The sequence below is a fragment of the Erigeron canadensis genome, chromosome 5, assembly GCF_010389155.1.
Source record: "Erigeron canadensis isolate Cc75 chromosome 5, C_canadensis_v1, whole genome shotgun sequence".
Taxonomy (NCBI): domain Eukaryota; kingdom Viridiplantae; phylum Streptophyta; class Magnoliopsida; order Asterales; family Asteraceae; genus Erigeron; species Erigeron canadensis.
Window position 1 is genome coordinate 25,757,535 of NC_057765.1, and position 17,987 is coordinate 25,775,521.

Genomic DNA, 17,987 nt, shown 5'->3' on the forward strand with positions numbered 1-17,987 from the left:
TTTTAGACAAAATGTTTGTAACTTGCTAAAGCGTAGATAGACAGGTAGTATTGCATTAAAGCTTCAAGAAAACAGAACACCTCATTAGTTTAAGTACAATAAACTCCAACCACAACAAATTAATAATGTAAAGCAGAAAGCCAGCCATACTTTCAGACAAACATTTTGGCAGATTTGGGCTTGGGCTAGTGTAGATCTGCCCCCACAGTCCCACACCAATAATAACTATCAGTAAAGTTTTTGATAATAAAGAACTGCTATGGGATAAATCATAAATGTAAAGAACTAAAAAGCTGTTCCAAATCATACTTTATTTGAGGTGATACCTTTCTTGGCACTAAATGACATAATGTGACCAAAGTGACCACTTACCCTCTTCAAAATTTCAAAATTTCAAAATTTATATCAGCACTTGAGGATACTAAACTAAATTTGAAATGCTAATAAAATTGCAGATGACCGACTTTCAACCCGTCTTTTTTAAGAACATCTTGGAGCGAATCGATTTCTACAGATGTCTTTACTAAGGCAGTAAGGCTCATGTAAAGCTAATATGAATTCGTAAAGTTATTAAGGGTGAATTCAAATCAATCCAAATACTCGATGATTGGCATATTTTTATTTTCCAAGATAATGATCTCATTCAGATGTATACAAACTTTTTGCCGATAACTATACTATAATGGAAAATAAAATTACAAATGACGCGTGCTTCTAAAATGTACGATTTTCCGTTTAAAAGAATGAGCAAAATATCGTGCATCCATTGAAGACGATAAGAGAGGTCGCGGAGTTGTTGAGGATCAACCTCTGAAGGTGAACGAGTAAGAGCACATTGCGCCGTGGTGGTTTTAGGAAAAGCTATGACGTCCCTTGTTGAACTGCTACCACTCAGTAGCATCACCAGTCGATCTAACCCAAAAGCAATTCCTACAAATGTCTTTTTTAAGAACATCTTGGATCGAATCAATTTCTACAAATGTCTTCACTAATGAATTCGTAAAGTAATTGAAGGTGAATTCAAATTTATCCAAATACTCATGATTGGCATATTTTTATTTTCCAAGATAAATATGATCTCATTCAGATGTATACAAACTTTTTGCCGATAACTATACTATAATGAAAGATAAAATTCCAAATGACGCGTGCTTCTAAAATGTACGATTTTCCGTTTAAAAGAATAAGTAAAATGTCGTACGTCTATTGAAGACGATAAGAGAGGTCTCGGAGTTGTTGAGGATCAACTTCTGAAGGTGAACGAGTAAGAGCACATTGTGCCGTGGTGGTTTTGGGAAAAGCTATCACGTCCCTTATTGAACTGCTACCACTCAGTAGCATCACCAGTCGATCTAACCCAAAAGCAATTCCTCCTGGAAACCAGTGCAATTGGGTCAGTTAAAACTTCCCATGCCATATAATAAATGATTTATGCTGTGATTCTACAATATGACTCTTGAAGTCAAGCATGTTTGATCAACAAGTTTCAGACTGGAAAATCAACATATCCTTACAGCCTTTTCAAATTATTCTAAATGCTAAAAAGTAGTCATTTGACCTGAGGAAGTCTTTCTTACCATGTGGAGGTGCACCCATGTCCAAAGCCTCTAGTAGATATCCAAACTTTGCTTCAGCCTACAAATTAATATAACACGTAGTATTTAAAAGCGGTTCTTTCATTAATAGACAGTAAATTTATCAAGTTCAATCAGCATGCCATTATAAGCCGTATCTCCTCACCTGCTCAGAGGAAATGCCAACGATCTCTAGAACCTTTTGCTGGACATCGCGCCTAAAAATTCTCAAACTTCCTCCACCAATCTAGAAGCAGAAATAAAACTAGTTAAAAGAAAACTTTCTTATTTAAATGAGACTGTGGTTCCTGTTTATCATCTAAGGATCATATCTAAGGGAATAGTACTTTGGGCACAAGGCACATTTTTAAGACTTTAAACAGTGATTCACACGACGTCTCCGTTTTTTCACATGATGTCCTTGGCCATCTTTTCTGTTATATAATCAGAAATTTCCAAAGACTCAACTAATCATCCAATAATTATAGCTTCAACAGAAGCACAATCGGAAACTATTTTCTACATCCTGTTTTATCAAAACTGATTATCTGATTCTAGTTATTTAGTGTCATACAATCACCCTCAATACACACATTCAAACACCTCCTTAAACCTCATACTACACAAACATTTCCTACGTTAAAAACTACCTCGACTCCATTGTAGACCATGTCATAAGCCAAGGCACGAGCAGAGGCAAGATCGTTCATGTCTTCAGGATTTGGTGTAGTAAATGGGTGATGAAGTGCCTGCAAAGTTAATATGACCATATCTTATAAGAACTAAAAATAAACCTCTATGTTACTATTTTATTTATATATTGACCAACACTTGTTTGTTATAGTACAAACCTCAAGCCTCTTTCCATTCAAACATGGGGAAATCTGTTACCCACAAGATAGAGTGCTTAGACTGCATATGAAAATAAGGGGGTGTTTGGTTCATGGAATTCCTAGGAATTGGAATTTGAATCCCACACTTTCCTATGTTTGGTTCAACAAAAGGTTGGAATTGGAATTTAGAATTTTCCATCAAATTCTTTAAATCAATGAATTCCTAATTCCATCCATATATCGATGGAAAGCTTATGAATCCTTTGGAATTCAGACAATAGACCAAAAGCCCCTCCCACCACAAATGAACCCTAGCTGCAACATAATTCCATCATCTTCAAAACCTTCACCTACCTGATCTAGATCTATATTGTTCTTCCAAAAGGTAAATATTTTTTCATTTTCTTCAAAACCTTCATCTTCTTCGTAAATCTCTCTCTCTCTCTCTATATATATATATATATAAACCTGTATATATATATAAATTTGTCACTGATTTTCGTTTCACCTCTTTTATCATCATGGAATTGTTAAGTTAGGTTTTAATTATTAATAACTTGTTATGCTAGTATATATGTCTCTTCTCTTTTTTTTTATTATATCTATACATATGTACACACATACTGTTAAATGGGTATATGTAAAACCAGTTGTTCTTCAAGTGTAATATATGAAAATTTTATGGACATGACATGGCACGACTTAGTTTAACAACCCGAAAACGTAAGCAAAGAAGACAAACATTGATTCTAGCTTGGTGGAATCAAGTGAATATAATTATTTATTGGTTTTTTGTATGTCTTTACATGTTGGTTATTGAATACCAAATTAATAAACCATGTATTCGATACACTTTGTCAAAAATAAGTCGACACTCAATTTTGAATAGATATGTTTACGGGAGTGATACTTTAGCAATATCAAATATTAGGATGACTCGGAGGTGTTTTGAGAAGTTGTGTGGCATGCTTATAACATTTGGTGGTTTAAAAGCAAGTAGAAATATGGATATAGAAGAACAAGTTACTATTTTTCTTCATATGATAGCTCATAATATTAAGAATCGTGTCATGATAAGCAACTTTCATCGTTCGGGAGAAACAATTAGTAGAACTTTTTCCCGAGTTTGCAATGCGGTTATCAGATTGCATTCACGTTTGCTAAAGAAACCCGAACCCGTTCCTGAGAACTCCACCGACCATAGATGGAAATGGTTCAAGGTATATGTATTCATCATATTAAGTTATTGTAACATCCCGAACTTTTAATTAACGGTTGACTTGAGTCATTAAGTCAATACAACGTGTCCGTTAAGTCTCTAAGAGATTTAATATTTATGTGTGATTAATGTGCACTGTGTAAGGTTTTAAAGCCTTAATGATTCATGTGTTAATGTGTTTAAGATGATTAATTGTGATTAAAGTGTTCGTAAGTATTCCCATTAGGTTATTTAAGCCTTAGATGTAAAGATGTGAAGTGAAGGGGCTTGAATGTAAGTTTAGAAAAGTGTGTACAGCAGGTTTAGGGGTAATTAGACCCTAATCCCTGTCATTATTCAGTTCCAAAAACACATTCTTCAAGTCCTAGGTCGTCCCTCCTCTCCTTGATCAATTCTTGTGCGACTTCATACGTTTTCGGGTGTGTTGATCAAGCCTTTTGCATCCTCTTTGTAATTCCAGGTATCCAAGGTATAATAACGTCGATTTTATGTCCTTTCAATCATATAATCAGATCCATAACTGGTCTAGGTTATTAGAAGATCAATTGATGTCAAAAACGTGTGTTTTGATCGATTCGGTAACCTAAAACGTTTAACTATATGATGCAAATCAAGTAAGGATTAATCAATGATTTCATTGCATCATTATGGTCTTAAAATGGTGAATTTTGAGGTGCAAAAGTCGTTCATAAGGTTAGGGGTCGTTTGGGGTGTGTTTGGTTAAGTTTTGGAGGTTAAACAATGAGGTTTGTGTAGAATCGGGGCTAGCTGCGGCGCAGCTACTAAGCTGCGGTGCAACTGGAAGCCAGTGACACATAGCTGCGACGCAACTAGGTAGTTGCGACGCAATAGCGACGGAATTTTCAAATGGCCATAACTTTTGAACCGTAACTCCGTTTTTGACAAATAAGATATCCACGGAATCGTGAGAGAGTCTACTTTCTAATGGAAATGTTTTTGAAAGATGATTGTAATGTCAAGTTTCCAGAAAGGTTAATTTAGTGAGTGTATCCCGAGTTTCGTCGAGTTATGTAAGCTTTAAAGTATTAATCGAATGTCCGATGCATCAAGCATTGTCATGAGTCATGTTTATAGGTATTTAGACGTGAGTCATGACCTTAAGTGAGTGGGTATTTATTAGCTCATTATGTCGTTTAATGATTATAGGTAGTCGGAATACTTGCAAAGCTCGGTAACTTACGTTATCATTTCTTGTGCACTCCATTGAGGTAAGATACACTACTTTGACACGCTGAGGGTTCAACAAAAACATAGTTTTCATATAATAACATCCCAAATGGTATCTTGTTTGCTTATGGGTATTCGGGATTATACGGGAGGTGATATGGGCTATGTAGATGCATATAAAAGCCTGAAATGCTACCCCAATGATATGTATTGCTATGAGATGATATATATGCTTAATAGATGATATGATATGAAATGATGTACGATCTAAGATGATAAATGTTATGCAATGTTGTAATGATATACGATATGCAATGATGTATGACGATGTACGTGATGTAACAATGTATGCGATGTGATGATATGAAATGAAATGCTATGAAATGTGATGTATGATGATGATATGTGAAATGTGCATGGTTACATGGCTTGTTCATCTAGTTCACTAGACTTATTAAGTTGCCATGACACGTGCACGTTTAAGGGCCCAAACGTAACAGATGATATGTGATGATGTTTAGGTAACGTGGACACCTAAACTATATGTGATGAAAACCAAGCTCGTATATGATATGAAAGTGTTAAGCTTAACCCGTACTTGCCCTTGCCCGGTGAGTGCGTATATGGTTGCTTGGGTGGCTCCTTGCAACGTAATTACGTGGTTTGAGTATCTCCGGGTGGAGTGATTACCCACCAATGTCTTTGAACATACAGACTACTCCTGGATTGGCTTGCCATTCCTTAACGACATTGATGGATCGCTGAAAAGCTTATCCATCCAGTCGGGTGTGAGGTTTCCTGTTAGGTCCTATGACCGCCTATACACATACTTACACCTTATATGTGATGAGTGACTTATGTCACGCCTAATGTAAGTGACTTATGTCACACTATACGATGATGCTTATATGATATATGTGAAGTAAAAGATGACTAGGACATTTAGGATGACCCATCCTAATATGAAAGATGTTGATGCTATGATATGTATGTGAGACGATATGTTTGATGATAGGTGCCTTACGACTTAATATGACTTTTATATAATGTCTTAAATGGACAAACGTTTTATAAATTATGTGTTATCTTACTTAGCTAAATCGTTAGCTAACACTTGCTCTTTTAAATGTGTTGTGCCCTCAGGTCCAACAATAGTGAGCAGGTAGATGTGAGAAGATGTGAGGCATGGGTAGATGATCTTGAAAGTAGATATAGTTTACCCATAGTGGCTGCTCGCTTTAGATATTTGCTTTATGTTTAAATATTAATGACTTGTATTGATAATGTACACGGTTGCTTAATGTTGGGCAACCGATGGATTTCTATTTAGACTTATTTTGATGATATGGCTAATAACACCATTTAATGAATAAACCAAACAGATTTTACTGGTTTGGACTTTTAAAGTTAATTCCGCTTCTTTTAACGCCGTTAGGCAAAGGTTTTTGGAAATTCTTATTTTTAAACGACGGGTGTTACAGTTATTAACTATATATATGTTGCAATATATAATAACCTGATTATTTTTTTCTTTTAGAATAGGAGCTTTAGACGGAACATACATACAATGTTTAGTACCAATCGGGGAGAGGCCTAGGTATAGAACAAATAAAGGGAGATATCGCCACAAATGTGTTAGGCGTGTGTTCACAAGATATGCAATTCATATTTGTCTTACCGGGTTGGGAAGGGTCTGCAGCTGATGGTAGAGTCTTACGGGATGCTCTTGATCGTCCTAATGGATTAAGAGTTGCTAGACCCGGTTACTATTTGGTAGATGCTGGATATACAAATGGAGAGGGTTTTTTAGCCCCTTATAGAGGACAAAGATATCATTTAAATGATTGGAGTGATGGACACTGACTACACCAAAAGAATTCTATAACATGAGACATTCATCCACAAGAAATGTAATAGAAAGATGTTTCGGGCTTTTGAAAGGAAGGTGGAAAATTTTAAAGGACAACTCATTTTATCCTATCGATACGAAGATTAGGATCGTAATGGCATGTTGTCTCCTCCATAATTTTATAAGACAAGAATTAGAAGATGACCCGCAAGAAATGGAAGATGTTGTAGATGAGGGAACCGGAGATGGAGCTGGAAATGGAGATGGATATGGAGAAAAGGATAATATAAATTCTGTTGTAACTTCAAACGAGTGGACTACATTTAGAAATAACTTGGCAAATACTATGTTTGAGTCTTGGAATGCTAGTCGTATTTGAACCATTTATGTAGGTTGTGATTTGAACCATTTATGTTTTTATTTTACTTTATTTATGTATTGCTGTTTCTGTATTATTGTTATACCTTTGTTCTGTTTTGCTGTTTCTGTTTTTAATGCAGTTTGAGTGTTGTTTAGGCTATTTGTAGTGGAGTTTGAGTGTTGCTTTAATTAGATTGTTTAGGGCTGGTTTTCCTGCAAGTTTTAGGCTGTTTTTTCTGCAGTTTTGGGCTGATTTTTCTGCAGTTTTGAGATCTGTTCTATGGCTAATTTTACTGCAAGTTTTAGGCTGTTTTTACTGCAGTTGTATGGCTATTTTTGATGTTGTTTTTACTGCAAGTTTTGGGTTATTTTGCTGCAGTTTTGGTTGCTGTTTAGTGCAGTTTTTTGTAACCTGTTTTTACTGTTAGTTACAACTGTTTTTACTGGCATAATACAGGTATGACAAGTCAAAACAGAACCTAACGGGGATGGACGAAAGAAGAAGATGAAAGTTGGTGGAAGCTTTACTAACCATGGTAAATGTAGGAGGATATAAAGCCGATAATGGCTTTAGATCCGGGTATTTAACTCATCTTGAAGCAACCTTGAAAGTATCGCTTCCTGAGTCAGGTCTTTTGGGTAAATCTCACATTGAATCAAGAATAAAAACAATGAAAAAAGATTGGCAAGTTGTATTTGATATGTTGAATACAAGTGGGTTTGGTTATGATAAGGAGAACAATTGTGTGACCACGACATCTCCAGGATTATGGGATGCTTATCTCCAGGTATTACCTTGGTTTTATTATTATTATTAAGTTGTTTACAATTATAATTGGGTAGCAACATGGCAGATTTGATATATATATACATATTTTTTGTTTTAATGTGATATAGAGTCATAAAGGGACATCAAAATGGAAAAATAAAAAGCTTCCACATTATGAAGATTTATGTATTGTTTTTGGAAAAGATCGAGCTCAAGGAAATAGAGCCAAGGTTGCTACCGAGATGGAAGAGCAAATAAATATTGAGGAACTAGAGGAAGACTCGCATGATAGTTTTGATGAAGCGATGGAAGGTAGCCACACGGCACGTACCACCACAAGTGTTCAAGTTGAAGAAGTTTCAAGTGTTACTAGTAAGAAAAGGAAGAGCACATCTCAAACAACTTCTATGGTTGAAAGTTTCAATGATGCGGTTATGTATTTTGGTGAACGTCTCAAAGAATCATCGGCGGAATTGAGTGAAGGTATAAAACTTGAAGTTGAACTTAATAAAAAAAAACCGCTATGCTAACGTTGGAGCTTGAAAAAATGACATCACTATCTCAATTGGAAAGTTTTAAGGCAATTCGTAAAATGAAAAGTGATCATGATAATGTACTTACTTTTTGGGATTTGAAAGAAGAAGAAAGGGAGGATTGGGTACGGTTTGTGATGTCGGAAAATTAAGAAAATGGTTAAGGTAATATAGTTTATGTCGAAGTTAGTGGTACTTATTTTGAAGCTTTTGGATGTACGGTTTTTTGAACCAATTGTAGTTTGAAAAAGACATGGTAAGTTGTAATAGTTGGTTTGTTTGGAACAAATTCGATGCATATTGTGGGATTTGTTTGTATGAATGGTTGTAGTGTATGACAAATGAATATTAATTGTGAATTACGTATGAATGGTTTACTAGTAAAAAGTTCTTTCAAATATAAAGCAAAAAGTTAATATATATATATATATATAATATAATTTACTAAAGTAACTAGAATAACATTATAAATTTTGCAAGAAGACAATTTATAAAAAAAATTAATTAAAGGGTATTTTTGTCATTTGACATAAATTACATTCCAATTCCTTTGATAAATTCCATTGAATTCTGCCAACCAAACAGAACACAGATTTTAAAACTTTCAGATTCCAATTCCTTCAGATTCCAATTCCATTGACAGATTCCAATTCCTTCAAAAACATTCTGCGAACCAAACGCCCCCTAACAGTTTACTACAATATTCACACTTACAAAAAGTATAAAGATAAGTGAGCCAGTGGATTAGCTTAGGAACTTACATTGTCAACCAAGCCCAATATGTTGGCTACAAACATCCTGAGCCGGTCTAGCGTTTTGTTAACCAATACACTAGGACCCACGGCAAACAAAATAAGATCACCCGGTCCAGCCTCACATCTTTTTAGAAATAGTTCTTTTTTCGTGGGATCCAAACTTGATGTTAGTGGAGGAACCCCTTCAAGTTGACCTACAAGGAAAAAACGTTAACAATAATCCAAAATATCCATCAATCCTCGTCTGTGTGACTTAAAAATTAGTATCCATATCCACCTATTTCGTCTCCAAATACATATAATGTATCTACCATACATAATCCATTTGTATATACTAAAGGTTATTAATAGTACAACTTATTAGACTGACTTGGATTATAGTTTATCTCAAACAAGTCAAATAGGTAAAACTTTTTTACATGCCATGATTTTCTAAAAGAAAATGATCAAATCTGTCGAACAGGTGAAATGTAGTCTAAAGTGTACTTCAAATGCATTAAACCTCCTAACTCGATTTAATCATATTATATCTTACACTTTAAGAATGATAGTAAAGTTTTTGATATACGTAAACAAAAATGTTTGCGAACATCGAACAACCAGAATTTACCTGATTTAACCCCCGCTATAAAATAACCCCTTTGACCCAAGCACAACCCATTACCCAACCAACTTTCGCCGGAACATAAATCACATAATATTAGCTATTACCATCTTCCAAGATCTTCAAAAATGGCAAACCCTTTGCCCCAGATTTGATTGCTTCACTGACAATGTCACCTTTCTTCAAAGCAGTGTTAGAAAAAGCTTTGGATCCTGAAGGCACACAGATTACTTTGACAATTCCACCATCACTTATAGCATCTGTGAAAACTTTGAAAGAAGAATCTGAGAAAATATCAGATACCTGTAATTGTAACAATAACAAAAGGGGTTACATAAATCTTTCTACAACAAAAGAGAACACAAGTTTGTAACAAGAACTCGGTATTATTACATCTTTGAGTTCAAGATCAAAACGGGTGTCTGGCCTGTCAGAACCATAACGACTCATTGCTTCAGCATATGTAAGCCTTGGGAATGGATTTGGTAGCTCAATACCTTTTATATCCAGAAAAACCTGAAACATACCACAAGTTTATGCCTTAAGATAAAACTAAACTAGTAAATTACTGAACAAGAGGTTTCTAAATGTGCATATTTAAGTAATTAGATGATTTTGAAACATGAGTTGTAATAAAAGGGCTACCAGAAATGGTAATTGGATGTACATTTTGTTATTTGAAGTCATAACAATCAGCTAATCAGTTGTTCGAGTTTTGAACAGTTTCTGGAATTCAAGCATAAAATGACCAAAAAATAATGAGCGGAGTTACATCTTGTGAGGTGCGAGTAGAATTCTCTGATACTATATTAAATGAAGGGGTTTTTCGCTAATTTTTATTTTTCCCTTGGAGATAAGTTTTGCTGGAGCTAAGATGAAACCGCTTGTTTCAATATAACCAAATTAAACAAGCAGAGTCTGCTTATTGGTTTATCCAGATGTTAGAAACCCGTTAAGGCGACTAAGTCACAATAATCAGATTCAATATGCAACGTAAAATGGGTTATGAACTGTTTCCCTTTTTTACATTTCCTTCGTATCTACAAAACAAAAGGAAAATCCGGTCTAACTTTGAGTAAATAATGAAAAGGAAAAAAAAAAGTCTGCTTCAAATCCATTTTTTTTCATAGCATATAAAGTGTTCCTAACCTTTCTAAGCAAATCTTCGTTGAGGCTTAACATGTCCTCAAGAGGAGTGAAAGCCAACTCCATATCCAGCTGTGTGAATTCAGGTTGTCTATCTGCCCTTAGATCTTCATCCCTAAAACATCTGTCACAAAACAATGGTATATTAGTTGAATGTTCACAATGGAGTACAGTACAGGCACTGTCAACAAACTTATAATTAACACAAACACACGCACACACACAAACACACAAAAAGATAAAAAGAGACCTTGCTATTTGATAGTATTTGTCAAAACCAAAGACCATAAGCATTTGCTTGAACAGCTGTGGACTTTGAGGCAAAGCATAGAATGTTCCTGGCTTCATAAAGTGAGCAAGTGTGAATCAGAATATAATTACCATAACAATCCTGAACCAATACAAACATCTCTAAGATTTCTAACTGATAGGTCCAAGAAATAGAATTCCTCCCGCCACCAATAATTGTAGAGCTTAACAGTAAACTAAAAAATCGGACCCATGTAGCCTAGTAAAGAGATAATAGAATTGGTGTTGCCCTCTATTTTTAAAGTACAATTTCTATCATTTGAAGCCCTTGGTGCAAACAGAAAAGAACCTTTAATAATAGCGACCCCCATTGACTTCCTTACAGCTTACAAACCTCTATTTTACCAAAATTCCATTTAATTTAAAAACCTGGTCACTGAAACATCAACAGACACTTTCTACTTTCTTCTTTCATAAAACCCTAAATTTGTGTTTCATTTGATGAAAAATCAGCCATTTATATAAGCCCTGAGTATCTAACTTACATCAATATGATTTTTTTGGTGATTCACCAAGCACAATCATTAGTTATCTTGTAAGCAGATAGGTTTAGTCATCTTGGTGAAAAAACTAACGATAACTTCGTAGCAAGAATAGAGTGCTTGCATATTGGAAATTTAACTCCAATTGAACTTTTGGAGTTCAATTTAACAATTTTTCAAAAGAGGTAGAGTGTTTGACTAAACCTCTAAAGCAATGGCCGGGAAGATAGATTTTTCCTATACATAGACTTTTATAGCTAACCTTACAGCGTATGCCTTATGGTTCGTCAATGATGTATAATTAACACTAGAATGCAATTGTGTAAACTTATAGGATTTTGCAATCCAAAATGTTAAACCAGTTTTGTCACATTAAGTTCCTATTTCTTACACAACTATGTGCTCTAAGCTTTTATAAATGACACTCATTTAATACTTTAACTGAAGAGTTGAAAGCTTTAAGTAAATCAAATAATGTTGGTTAAAGCCTCGGAGGAATATAGGATGATTGGATTTGTGTTTATTTCTAGATTGCATTTCCACACTTTTGCTTCTAGCCTCTTGGTAGTTGCTACTGGCATTTATTTAATATAATGCCGTTCAAAAAAATGGAAGAAATGTTAATCTTCTATAGTTCTATTAGACACTCAACTGGTAATATATTAATAAAATGTTCGGTGATTTATCATTAGCATGTAGAAGCAATAATCTGTTAGATGATTATGTCAAGACATTTTTATAGTCTTTCAGCTCCAAATAAACATGCATTCAAAATAATCTGGAAGGTAGCGAGTCATAAACAGAGCATATAGCATCATCGGTAATTAAGACACTAGATAGACTTAACTCGTATGTCTTCATGAAATTCTTTGATCAAGTTCCTAACTGAATGTAGCTTTAGGCTAATTAGATGCACCTCAAGATTTTAAGCACTTGAGGTTAAAATGTAGAGTTAAACTGACATCATGTCACGTATAACTGACTTTTTTCGACTCACATCATATTATATATAGCTCAAGTAATGTGGAGTCCACAAAAAGGAAATGTATGTACACAATACAAGCTATTAATCAGTTCATATCATATGCAAAATTAGCTACAAAAGGTGCACGGTAAATGTTTATTATGATGTAATACCTGAACTCTTGACGGAACCAAATAATCCCGAGCACCTTCAGGAGTTGACCTAGAGAGTATTGGAGTCTCAATCTACCTTACACCCATGTAAAAGTCAAGATCAAAACAAAGTGGATAAACACTTGTTAATGAAAGGTTTGTGTTTGAAGAGCTCAAACTTAATGTTCTCAATAAAGTACCTCCACGAAACCATGAACATCTTCTAAATACCTTCGGATGAGCTTCACCACTTGATGTCGCACCTCCACGTAAATCAAGGCAACGGTATCTACATAATTTATTTTAAAACCTTTAACCAAACTAGTATCCCAAAAACAATGATCTTCATTTAATATAACTTTTTTCGTATATTAACAATAATGGGTATAGTCTAATTTGTCCATTCATGCTATATTTTCTTATATGTTAAACACTTACAGTAAAATAGTTGGCGAAAAACAAAATGGGGCGGCTGCGTTGAGCAATACAAAAGCACAACAAAGAATACCTTAACGTATAAAACCTCCTAAAAATGATGTTTATAATATTAGACTTCTAATAATACAATAGGGTCTTTGTAATCATATTTGATGCCGCTAATCATTCATTAAAAATAGACAAAAGTGTTCTTGGGCATCTGGTGTCAATCTAGCTCGACTGGTATCAAAAGGTCTGTTCCTTTCACCAGTTACCCAATCAACCCAACATGCAACCTCCAGTAATCAGAATTACAAAGGACGGTGTGTGAATGTAATGCGGGACGACTAGCAAATGATGAATGCTTTCTAACAATTTTAAATAAGATGATTATGTGAAATTATAAAGATCTGTGATATATATACCTCAAACGAATCTCCTCTTTGATAGAATCTTTAGCATCATCTGAACTGGTAACCAAAAACGGTAACTTAGCCCTCACCGAATTGAACACTTGGACTTCCTCTGCAGTGACCTGAAGCATATACCTACTATTAAGTTACAACACAGATTTACAGAGCTACTGAATTTAAAGACCCTAAATCACACATGAACTCACCTCTATCATGCCAGTCTTCATGTTTTTATTAACCGAATCACTAGGACGCAACCGTACAACACCTTCTATAGAAACCACATACTCAAGTCTCAAGTCATTAACCATAGAATGAGCTTCAGGAATTCGTTCGGAAGGGTAGTAACCTGATTTTAACCAATTTAACAACATAATAAATTGATGGAAATCTATATGAAACAAAAACTACGAGGCAAATACCTTATTAATTCAACCAAGTTTTATTTTTTACCAACTAATACAACAGAGTTGATTGGTATCAAATTATCAATTATGCAGCCATATTTCAACTTGATAACGATTAATGCAGAAAAATGAAACTTGGTCTCGCAAAAACGCTACCACGTTCCAACCTGTCGATTTACAATTGCAGTATAGTATAAACAAGCTTTTACCAAAATTTTCACTTTACTTATCGAAAAAGTTTTTACCTTTTGATGTAATATACTTTAATTGTAAGTGACATTCTTCTTTTTTTTTTAAAGCACACATCCAAAATGGGACTTCTATAACTAAAGTTATAAAATTTTGTTCCAATAAAATGATTACAAACGCATCATTTTAACTAGGATAATGATAAATCAACATAATTGGTGTGACTAAAAATCAAGGGGCAAGGTTAGGAATGAAATTAGTGGAATAAACATGTCAAATTCTTAAGGTTTTAGGTTGATTTTTAGGCATATGAATCATTTTCCTTTTAACTATTATATATAAACAACAAAATCAATACAGAAACAAAAACAATGTATATAAAAATAAGTATCAAGTGACCGAAAAAAATCATGACACCTGAACAATCCCATAATGGCCTCTAAGACTAACAAAAGTAAGCCCACCATGACCTCTATGAAGTGCAACCCACCCACATAATCTGACCCGTTTACCCACATCATTTTCACACAGTTCCCCACACAGCCCATTTCGGTTGACCCATTCAAGATTACTGGTTTCATGAATGGATCCGGGTACGGATTCTCGTCTTAGTTCTTTGGAAGTTATGGGCTGATTAGTGACAACAGGTTCAGTTACTGAAGCAAAAACAGAGGTAAAAGATTTTGTGAATAGGGGTTTAAGGATTATGCTGTTGAGGCGAAACAGAGGTCGGGTTTGGGTTGAAAGGTGTCTGGTTCGGATTGCTATGTCGGGTAAAACCCGGAGAATAACAGACATGTTTTGGTTTGGTTTTTGCTGAGAGAATAAAGGGCTTATCTGTTTCTGTTTTGTATATATGTTGAGAAGAGAGTATAGAAGGGTTTTGGCTTTTTTTTGCTCTTGAGATGGTCTAAATCTGAGTTTCTAAAAATTGGGTGGAAATAACTTCAGGGGTCAAAGTATAGACCTTTGATTTAACAGTTAAGATTAAACGATAATGTTTTAATCTTAATCCTTAATTTTTAATAAAGTGTCAAAATTTACCTAATTTGAAGTTAAGGGAATCTCTTCCCTTAAAAATGTCTAGACCTTCAAAAGAAAAGAAATTTAGTTTTGTTGGATTCACGGCTTTAGGCCCGTTGTTGGGCAAGTGAGTAGTGCTCAATTGATCAGGGCATCAAAACTTAATGGGCACCAAACTTTTTGTTTACAAAACGTTAGTATATATAGTTTCGCTACTCAGCTTTAGTGTCTGTTTCGTAGAGTGTTTTTAGGGGCTTTTAGGAGCTTAAAAGTCCCGAGCTTTTAAAAAGAAGCTTCATTTATTACGGTAGCCCTGTTTGGATATGCATTTTAATTTAAAAGCCCAACCCAAAAAAGCTCTTAAAAGCCCCGAAGGTCTTTAAAATAAAAACTGGTGGAAGAAGGGTTGAAATAGAAGCCCCAGCTCGTAGCCCAATTTCTAAGCTCCAGCTCCAAGCCCCTGAACACAGCCCCAACTCCAAGCTTTTGTGCCAAACATACCCTTAGCCTCCCCTTATAACGAGTAAGTAAGTATGTCATATTCTTAATTTAAAAAATAAAGGTAAATAGCGAGCAAATTAAATTAAATAGCAAAATAAATTTAAAGAATAAAACCTTTTGTAGAAGAAGAAGTAATTGTCAACCAACAATTGACAACAAAATAAATTGAAAGCGTTGGAAAACAGACAATAACATAACAATTCAATATCAAATAATTAACAAACATGAACAAAATACCAAAAATTAAATTAAAGTGATACAAAAAAAATATATGTTTCTTTTGTTGAGAAGTTATATGATCATGATTTTTTTTAAAGATATAAAGGAGAGGAATAATTGAAAAATAATTAATAAAAAATTATTTAGGTTATATATATAATAACTTGTTGTGAGAGTTTTAAAGATAATTAATCTGTAAAATTTAAAAAGATTTGTTACGATTAAAAAAAGATTTATGGTAGATTTTAAATATAACTATCTAATTAATTAGCAAAAAAGAAAAAAAAATTAGGAAAAAGGAGAGAGCTAGATTAATTAGGAGGAGGAATTAAGCCTAAGAAGGGGGATTAGGGGCGCCAAATGTTGCTCAATCTTCTTTTTTAGTTATAACATAGACTAGATGGATGCCAGCGCGATGTGACGGCGGTAGCGACGACGGTATGGTGTGTCGGATTTGTGTAATAAGGTAAAACTTTGGTGATGAAAGGCATGATGGTGATTGGTGGCGCAGAGTTTGAATTGGTGGTGGTGGTGATCTGTGTTTCATGTGACAAGGTTTTACTTTTTTCACGATGTGTGAAATACTGAAATGTGTAAAATGCTGAGATGAAAATGGTTGAAGGGCATAGTTGGTATATCATGTGAGAGGGTGCTTAGCAAGGAAGATTATTTAAGGACATTTTGGTCTTATCAAGTTCTTAATTAAGCTAAGGGGAGGAATCCAGTTTCTTTTATAAGATATTATAGATAGGTTAGTTAATATTAAATTAATTTATGTGTAAGTATAGTTCCAACAAAAACAATGAGCTAGATGTTATTTTATAAGCCCACTAAGACCATTAATATCTTAATTATTATTATTATTATTGTTATTATTATTATTATAGATCCCATAATTGATCCATCCTAGGTATGATTGTTAACAGGTATGATTGTTAATAAGCTGATGTTGGCTCTTATAGTATACTATATCTGACAGGCAAGAAACTTGAGGTTGTTCAAGAATGAGGAAAGAAATGAGATGACATTGTGCAAAATTATAAGAGAGTGTGAAGAATAAACTAATGAATCTGAAAGTTAAAAAAAAAAAAAAAAAAGAATGTTTTAAGTATTGCAAGCAAATGGAGCCTGAGAATTCCATACTCCATTTATTTTACTATAATGTAGCACGTAGTTAAAGATATGAAGTATTTTACTAAAAATACTCAAACTATTTGGATAAGTTTTTGCATTTTACCCAAAGACAATGAACTAACCATGATTTAGCTTTTACTCAATAAAAGCGCTTTTCCTGAAATCAAAACCATCAAAGGTTGTTCTTCTGAGCATTTAACAATTTTTTAAAAAACTTTTACAATTACTCAATAAAAGCGCTTTTCCTGAAATCAAAACCATCAAAGGTTGTTCTTCTGAGCATTTAACAATTTTTTAAAAAACTTTTACAAGGATAATGGATGGGTCATCTCGTATTCCAAAGAGACAAAAATTAGTTAGGGGTCTTTTAACTGTGAAAATCACCTTATTGAAGTTGCCTAAAGACAATACAAAGATACAATTCATGATCATTGTTTCTGATGACAGTAAATTATGCTGTTTTCGTCATGATTCTTTGGTAACATGTTTTTTAGAATAAAAGGGATTGTATAAATGGTAACATATTTTTTTGGTAACATAGGTTTTACAACATGTAAAGCTGCATGTACAATTTTTAAATAATCATAAACATAAACATCGAATTTGATAGTTATCGCATAAGGAAACTTTGTACATAATGACTTAAAATTAATTTTCTTCTGTTACTCGACAAGGATGGAGAGTATTATATTTTGAAGCAATACTTTAATTACTGTTTCATTGTCATATAAACGCAAAAGGACGGATGGACATTTGGTGTTCATATTGATCAGCTGAGAGATCAAATGAAAAAAGAAGTGAAATATCAAAGATCTAAAGTTGTCATAAAGTTTAATCTACAATCGGACGATCTTTCAAATTTTGTGGAGATTAAAAGCACTAGCCACATCATGCATTCACCGGATTAGGAGTTGCATTGTCCTATATTTGAGGAATCCGATCAAAGA

The 17,987-nt window shown here is 34.0% G+C and overlaps 2 pseudogenes; one reads left to right on the plus strand and one right to left on the minus strand.

Moving 5' to 3' along the window:
* Positions 1-654: 654 nt before the first annotated feature.
* On the minus strand, positions 655-15,062 carry LOC122602146 (annotated as a pseudogene).
* Positions 7,557-8,684, plus strand: LOC122602147 (annotated as a pseudogene).
* Positions 15,063-17,987: the final 2,925 nt, after the last annotated feature.